An 8,675-nucleotide genomic window follows, 5' to 3' on the forward strand; every position below is an offset into this window, starting at 1 on the left:
TTACTTATTTTAATTTTTAGCAGCTTATTGTCATAATCACTTCTACTCCTGGGTTGTAGAAAATGGTCTCAGGTTCTTATTACTGTTATTTTCTGAGTTTTATTCAGGACGCAACCACTCCTCTATCCCTCCAAGCCCCCAGCCACATTATGCTGGAAATGTTCTTGCTCCCTAAGGATGCTCCAGTGTCTATGACCTTCAGTCTTCCTCTCTAGCCTGGAACCAAAACCAGGAATTCAGCTCTCCTGTAAGTGCCCACAGACAGAAGCATCCCTGTCCCACTGCTTCTGTGCTCACCTGGTGGTAATCTGCACTCACCTGATGATGCCTGGCCTCCCTTGCCAGCAGAGGGTCCTTTTATCTTCCCCTGTTTAGATGTCTGACATTTCACACCTCCCCTCCCCCCCCCACACACACATTGTCCATGAGGTGAGAATTCCTGTGGCTGAGACTTAGGCTATCTCCCAACCCAGCTGCCCCCAGGTTTGTTATTTGTTGCTTTAGTAAAGATAGCCTGGAGGTAGTTGTACTTCACTCAGGCCAAAACTTTGTCCATTAGGGCTTTCCTCAGGTTTTCTCCAGTTGTCCCAGGAGAATCACTGCTCTGCCCCAACTCTTTTTTATTTTCATCCACCCTGAGTTCACACAGAGGTGCTATTTTGTCTTATCTGTGGAGGAATTCTGGAGAGCTTAGAATTTTCTGACTTTTCCCACCATATTCCCCACCATTAGAAACTAAAAGTAGTATCAGCTCTCACTCTGGGAATCCTACCTGATAGTGGGAATTGGGAGAATGAACCAAGAGGAGGGACCATACTTCATATATAGTTTATATTTAAATTTCTAGGTATATGTTTTTCCCCAATAGAATGTATTTGCCTTGAGGACAGTAGCTATTTCATTTTGTCTTTTGATTTTTTTTTAAATTTTAAACAAGAAGTTTATTTAAACAACGGGATGTTTGACTTGAATGATTAATTTTTAATAGTAATTTATCCCTACTGAGAGACAGAGATTGCCCTACATGTAACAGGTACATACAAAAAGTTATAAAATAATCCTTGGTTTTACAATGACAAAAGAAAAAACATTGAAATTATCCAATCAAACAAGGTATGCAAGGATTTTTTGTGTTTTTTTTTTTTTGTTGTTGTTAAACAGTGAGAGCAAAATAACTTACTGGAATATAAAGATACAAGTTGAATGAACATGCCAATATGGAGAAAAGGGATATTTTCACAGAACCAGTTTGTTTTTTCCCCTCCCCATCTCCATTTGATGTTAATCAAAACATACCATCAGCCATTTAGTTAAAAAAAATATGCATTATGCCTGTGCACATACATGAGTTACTTTATGTACAATAAAGGAATGGGGAAGGGAATCAAAGAAGAGAGAAAACTCCACTGTAGTAGTCAGGATGTTGGTGAACCAAATCTTGGTTTTCTAATTGTGAATGTATTGTTCTCCTTGGGAGCACAGTTCTGGAGCTGAGTTGTAGATTCTCTTTTTAGTCAGCGCCTCCTGTCTGCTGCTGGAATACACCAATTGTATCTTCATCCTCCATTTCCAACTGTGCAGGTGTGTCTGTTCCATTGATTGGTTACCCATCAAATCGGAATCTGATCTGCCTCATTGGCAAACCCTGTCATTCACAATAGGCTTTCATTAGTTTACTAAGCCTCTTAATTTTAAATTGCACCACCTGCCCTGCCACCTTCAAATTAATGTGGTCATTGTTTTCAGGCTTGACTCCTTCCTTTGGCTTTTCATCAGCCTTGGTGAATCCTAGGGTCTCCTCAGCGGTCACTTCACAAAACAGGCACGAGGATAGTCTGCTCCAAGGGAACGGAGGCAGAAGCAGCAGCAGCAGCAGGAGGAGGAGAAGATGATGGTGGTGATGGTGAGGAAGAGGAGGAGAAGAAGACGGAGGAGGAGAAGGAGAAGGTGGTGGAGGAGGAGGAAGAGCTAGTCTTTTCATTCTTAGTGCTTAGCATAGTGCCTTACACATTTTTGATGTCTGACAAATACTTGGTGAATTGAATGGAATAAGATAAGCTATAAATTCCCAAGCTTAGCATTTAAAAGCCTTCACTATTTGGCTCCAGTCTACCTTTCTAGATTTATTTCTTATTACTCCCTCTTATGTACTCTATATTCCAGTGAAATGGGGCTTCTTGTTTTTTCCTAAGCTGGGCATTTAATTTTTTGTCTCTCTGCTTTTATATGGACTGTTCTGTATGCCTTGAAAACATTTCCCCTGACCTTAACTCTTAGAATCCTTACCATCTTTCAAAATTAAACTCATGTGCCTAAGCAAAGCCTTTCTCAGATCCCTCTAGTTCAGGGGTTCTTAATACTTCTTTTTAAAAAAAATTTTTTTAAAGCAATCGGGGTTAAGTAACTTGCTCAAGGTTACACGGCCAATTATTATTTCTGGGTGTGGTGATGAGTATCTGAGCCCAGGTTTGATCCAGGTCATCCCGACACTGGAGCCGGTGCTCTTACTCGCTGAGCCACCTGGCTGCCCCTTCTTAATACTTCTTTAAATAACTTTAAAAGGGAAAAAAAAGAAATGATGAACAGGTGGACTTCAGAAGAACCTGGAAAGACTTGTGTATGAACTGATGCTGAATGAAGTTACCAGAACCAGGAAAACATTGCACACAGCAAGCACAACACTCTTTGATAGACTTATTTCCTCTCAGCAATGTAATGACCTAAGAGGATTCATGAACCCCTTGGGGTTCAGAATAGTTTTTTTTTAATTCATAATAGAAGGAAAAACTAAATTTCAATTAGAGGTTAGTGAAACTAAAGATGCATTTGGGGGGGTTCTTTTTGCATTCAAGTTTATGGATATCCTGAAATCTATTTGTGGAACACTTAGGGGATCATGGACCCCAGATTAAGATCTTCTATCCTAGTGATTGCTGCTCTGTCCTCCTCCCCTGCCTTTAAATTATACTTTATTTATTTTTAAATCAATCGGGGTTAAGTAACTTGCTCAAGGTTACACAGCCAGTTATTTCTGGGTGTGGTGCTGAGTATCTGAGCCCAGATCAAATCTGGTCCCCAGGTCATCCCAACACTGGAGCTGGTGCTCTTACTTGCTGAGCCACCTGGCTGCCCCTAAGCAATTGGGGTTAAGTAACTTGCTCAAGGTTACACGGCCAGGTGTTTTTGGGTGGGTGCTAAGTGTCTGAGCCTGGGATTCAATCTCCAGGTCATCCTGACACTGGAGCCAGTGCCCTTACTCGCTGTGCTACCTGGCCGCCCCTACATTATCCTTTATTAACTTCACTGTGTGCACATTGAAAATCTATCAATTCATTTTTGCCCACCCCACCCAACAGACTATAAACTCCTAATTGTCAGGACTGTAATTCTGTCTTTGTGTATTATGTACCAAAGACACCTTGCATTTGTTAATTCAGCAAACATTTATTGCATACATTAGACACATGCTTGTTCAATTTAATCGAATCACAAAAAAAGAGTAATTCCTGTATCACTGGATGTTTTCATGACACTATTAAATATAAGTAGTCATTTTGTTCATTTTTCCCCCCAGATACTTAGAACTCTCTGGGGGTAGAAAAACCATAAGCAGATGACTTTTTAGGTGACTAAACTAGTTTAAGCTTTCTCTGACATTTTTTTCTCTCTCTTTTTTTAAAAAATATTTATTTATATGTTTTTAGTTTTCAATATTAACTTTTATAAGATTCTGAGTTCTAAATATTCCCCCTTCCTTCCTTCCCCCCTTCTAAAAGACAGCATGCAATATGATATAGGCTATGCATGTACAATCATATTAAACATATTGCCACATGAGTCATGTTATAAACGAAGAATCAGAACAAAAGAAAAAACCATGAGAAAGAAAAAAAAACAGAGACAGAGAGAGAGAGAGAGAGAGACAGAGACAAAGAGAGACAGAGAGAGAGAAAGAGAGAGAGAAAGAGAGAGAGAGAGTAGAGAAAATAGTATGCTAGAGTCTGCATTCAGACTCCATAGTTCTTTCTCTGGATGTGGACAGCATTTTCCATCATGAGTTCTTTGGAACTGTTTTAATTCCTTGCATTGCTGAGAAGGGCTAAGTCTTTGTTGGTCTTTGGACAGTGTTACTGTTACTGTGTACAATGTTATCCTGGTTCTGCTCCCCTCACTCAGCATCAGTTCATTCAAATCTTTTCAGGCTTTTTTGAAGTCTGTCTGTTCCTCATTTCTTATGGAACAATAGTATTCCACTACATTCATATACCACAACTTGTTCAGCCATTCCCCAATTGATGGACAGCCCTTCAATTTCGAATTCTCGGTCACCACAAAAAACAACTGATATAAATATTTTTGTACCTGTGGGTCCTTTTCTCATTTTTATGATATCTTTGGTATATAGACCTAGAAGTGGTATTGTTGTATCAAAGAGTATGGACATAGTTCCAAAAGGTTCTCCAGAATGTCTAGATCAGTTCACAACTCCACCAACAAGGCATTAGTGTTCGTATTTCCTCACATCTTCCACATTTATCATTTTCCTGTTTTGTCATATTAACCAATCTGATAGGTACCTCAGAGGTGTTTTAATTTGCATTTCTCTAATCAGTAGTGACTTAGAGCATTTTTTTCATGTGACTATAAAGAGCTTTAATTTCGTCCTCTGAAAACTTCCTGTTCATATCCTTTGACCATTTATCAGTTGGAGAATGACTTGTATTTTTTTTTTAAAGCAATTGGGGTTAAGTAACTTGCCCAAGGTTGTAACCTCAAGGTTGTAATGGCCAGGTATTTCTGGGTGGGTGCTAGGAGCCCGGATTCGATCCCAGGTCATCCCGACTCTGGGGCCGGCGCTCTTACTTGCTGTGCAACTGGCTGCCCCAATGACTTGTATTCTTACAAATTTGACTGAGTTCTCTACATATTTTAGATATAAGGCCTATATCTTTCTGAATGATTCTTAACAGTCATGATGTTACTGCCCCTTTAAAAGTCAAGTTGTCCAGGTATCAATAAATCACTTAATGGTTAATAAATAAAATATGCTAACAGATCCTCTAAGATCATATGAAATAGTGATGGAATCAGCAGGGTCTTTAGTATTAGATATATCTGCTGTGGCTACTGAAGCAAAAGTTGCCAGGCAGCATGATTCAAAGGATGGTCATATATGAAAATCAGATGTATTTTTGATCTTTCAGAATTGATATCTTTTGTTTTTACATCACCTTCAATTCTAATCCCTTCTCTTTTTCCTACCCAGATGACCATCCCATGCAACAAAGAATAAAAAAGAAAGAGTACAAAAGAAATAAATTATGCAAGACTAATCAACATGTCAATTATTTTTGATAAGTCTTTACAATATTCCACACCCATCATCCTTCACCTCGACAAAGAAGGTGTCTGTGGGCATTTCTTCAATTGTTTTTCCTTAGCTATTGTAATCACACTGAAAACAATATATTTTCTTTCAATTTATGCAGTTAAAATCATTTTATGTACACTTTTCTGTGTCTGCTTATTTCATTATGCATCAGTTCACATATTTCTTCCAATTCTTTGAATTCTTCATATTTATCATTTCTTACATTGCTATGATATCTCATTATAATTGTACACCACAATTTAGTTTAGCTAGGTCCACACAGATGGATTTTCACCTTGTTTGGTTTTTTGTTTGTTTGTTTGACTAATAGAAAAAAAGAACTACTATGAATATTTTTGTTACATGGAAAATCCCCCCCCCAATAAAAATTTTTTTTTTTTGCTTTTTGGATGTGGGGAGGCAGGGCAATTGGGGTTAAATGACTTGTCCAAGGTCACAAGGCTAGTAAGTGTTAAGTGTCTGATGCCGAATTTGAACTCAGGTTCTCCTGATTCCAGGGCCCGTGCTCTATTCACTGTGCCACCTAGCCTCCCCACCCCACCCTACCCTTTTTAACGTTCTTGGGGGTATGTGCCTAGCAATGGGATCTTTGGAGTCAAAAGACATACACACAGGTTCAAATATACATATGGTTCCAATGGTCCAAGTTAGAAGTCGTGAGGATTAGAACCTAACTGTGACTCTGAGGTCACAGAATTCTAGGCGTGCCTGGACAAAGATTCAAATATGGAGGCTAACGGAAGGGAATCTGAGAGGAGGGACACTCCCGATCCTGTGCTCACCTGGAGCCTCCTGCCTTTCTTTGGCGCCAGTGTCTTCTACCTTTTCCTCTGGCTGCCCGTAGAAGAGCCCAGCTGGAGCAGCGCCCTGGCCAGATGCCTCCCCATCCTCTGTCTGGCTCTCTTTGTCTACAACACTGCCCCAGCAGGGTCCTGTAGAGGATTGGTGTGCCTAGGTCTCCTGTGCTCCGCCCTACGGGACATTGTCCTTACCTGGACCGATCACTTGCTCTTTGGCTTGGCGACCTTTGCCCGGGTTCATCTCCTCTATTTCACGGCTCTGGGCAGGCACCCGATCCGCCAGGCTCTCCTGGAGTCTGTAGCAGTCGTCATCGCCTTCTGCTTTGGGTCCCTGCACCCTCACTTCCTTCCTGCCTGAGGCTCCTGGTGCTCACCTACACGCTTATGCTGGCTCTGATGCTTTGGAGGGCGCTGGCCGGCGGGAGTTTTGCAGCTCTTGGCGGACTGTTCTTCCGCATCTCGGATACTCTCCAGGCCTGGGATACCTTCGTCCGTCCTCTACCTTCAGGCCGTCTGATCATCATGGTCACCTACTATGTTGCTCAAGCCCTGCTGGCTCTGGCAGCAGTGCAGGGGGAGCCTGACCCACTGGCCGAGTCCTAGCAGACCAGTGACTTGGAGTTCGGTCACTTGGCCTCTTCTCCAGTACCCTTTCTGCCTACTCATCACCTTCTGGAGCTGCTGCCCACCCCTCTCTTCCAATGTTCGCCTCCCAGTGAAACCGAAGCTCTCCTACTGCGGATCCTTGTGCCGTTGTAATTCTGGTTCTGAGACTCCCCCCCACCCCAGCCCCACCCTCATCCTTTTCTTCTTACTCATGCTCCCTTTGGCTCCAATACTACCCCCTGCTCCAATTGCCCAGGAGCCCCTCGACTGAAATTTTTTCTCCCCATTACCCACAATTCCCTCCCCCCACAATTCTGATTATTTTCTCTATTATCCACCATCCTCCTGGTTGCTGCTTCTCCTCTCTCCATTGCCCACTAAGTCCCTAGATGTGATGCTTTTCCCTACATTATCCACACCACCATGTCTTGGTATGGAACTTCTACCAATATAAGACAACACCTTCCCTTGACTCTTACTGAAGTTGTTATTGGAAACATTAAAAAATATATTTAAATGTAATGATAAAATATATAATGTGTGTGTGACTTTTTAAGCATAATTTCACATTGCTTTCTAGAATAGTCAGGCCAGTTCATAATGCCACCAAGTATTTTGCTTACCTTCCTGCAGCTCCTCCAATTGTTAAATATAATTTCAAAGGCAATTTTTGACTCTTCAATTATTTCATACAGCATTTTTCTCATTCCCTAACTCCAGATTCTGTTCTTTCTATTATTTCCTCAACAGTTGTCAAAAACAATTTTTTTCCTTTAGGAGATATTATTTCTAAGCTCTCCCTCTAGTATATCTTCTCAATTCAGTGCTCATTTTTTCAGGTTGTGTTCCTTGGGAGGTGGCTGCTACTTAAGGTGTGATGGCATTTTGGGGGTCTGTACTCCTAAAATTATAGCTCATGAGCCCCCACCAATGTGTTTACTTTTAGGAAGTGACCAGTAAGACACCATTAGCTTAAAGCAAAGGCATTTACAAAGATGTCATGGTAAGAACATTAGCCATACAATAAACCCAGGGTGTAGTCTTTCATAAACACAAAATGTCAAGAGTGAATACACATTTAGAGTACTTTGGTAGTGTGTTATAGATATAGGAACATATATAGCCAAGACAAGTAATGCAGCTAATACTGCTGGGCCATGATGTCTTTTCTTTTTCCTGGAATTAGCATCTCTACAGGTCAAGTATCTCAGCGGGGTCTCCTCGGTTTGCTTTTCTCCACAACTTGATTAGACTGCCAGGACTAATTTTCTCTTGCATCCATAGTCAGTCCTTTTTATTGCTAGAGATCAACCTAAAACTGGATTACTAGCTTTTCATCTATTGCATCTGCAACAGCAACCTCTTAATTTTCAACTGTAGAAATCCTTCTCTTGTTTCATGTGCCACTTCCTTCATGAAGACTTCCCTTATCCCTCTAGTCAAAAGTGTTCTCTCCTACCTCAGATTTTATCAGGGTACTTTCTGTTGCCTTTACCACTTTTTGACCTTTTTTTTTAAAACCAGACCTGTTATTCCATCAGTCTAAAGATATCTTGGTATGGAACTTCTACCAATATAAGACAACACTTTTCTTTGAAGTTTTTGTTTATTTGTTCATTTATAGATTTATTTGTTTCTGCCTGTTTCTTTGTCTCTGTCTGTCTCTGTCTTTCTCTGTCTCTGTCTGTCTGTCTCTCATATCTGTTAATGAGAATGGGTTTCTCATTCTATCTTTCCCAGACTGAAAGTCCAGTGGCCACTCTTAGGTCTGATCCCATAACTAATGAGAATAGAAGCTTCAACCAACCTTCTTTCCTTCCAACTTGTACCAGTTCATTCCTTCTTAGGCATCTTGGTGACCCCCCCTGCTCCTGGGA

At 40.9% G+C, this 8,675-nt stretch overlaps 1 pseudogene; it reads left to right on the forward strand.

Annotated features, from left to right (window-relative positions):
* Positions 1–6,115: 6,115 nt before the first annotated feature.
* On the forward strand, positions 6,116–6,795 carry LOC138169647 (lysoplasmalogenase TMEM86B-like; annotated as a pseudogene).
* Positions 6,796–8,675: the final 1,880 nt, after the last annotated feature.

This window comes from Petaurus breviceps, unplaced genomic scaffold (genome assembly GCF_028583685.1).
Source record: "Petaurus breviceps papuanus isolate PSGF00001 unplaced genomic scaffold, PetGlider_PUasm1.0 37, whole genome shotgun sequence".
NCBI lineage: Eukaryota > Metazoa > Chordata > Mammalia > Diprotodontia > Petauridae > Petaurus > Petaurus breviceps.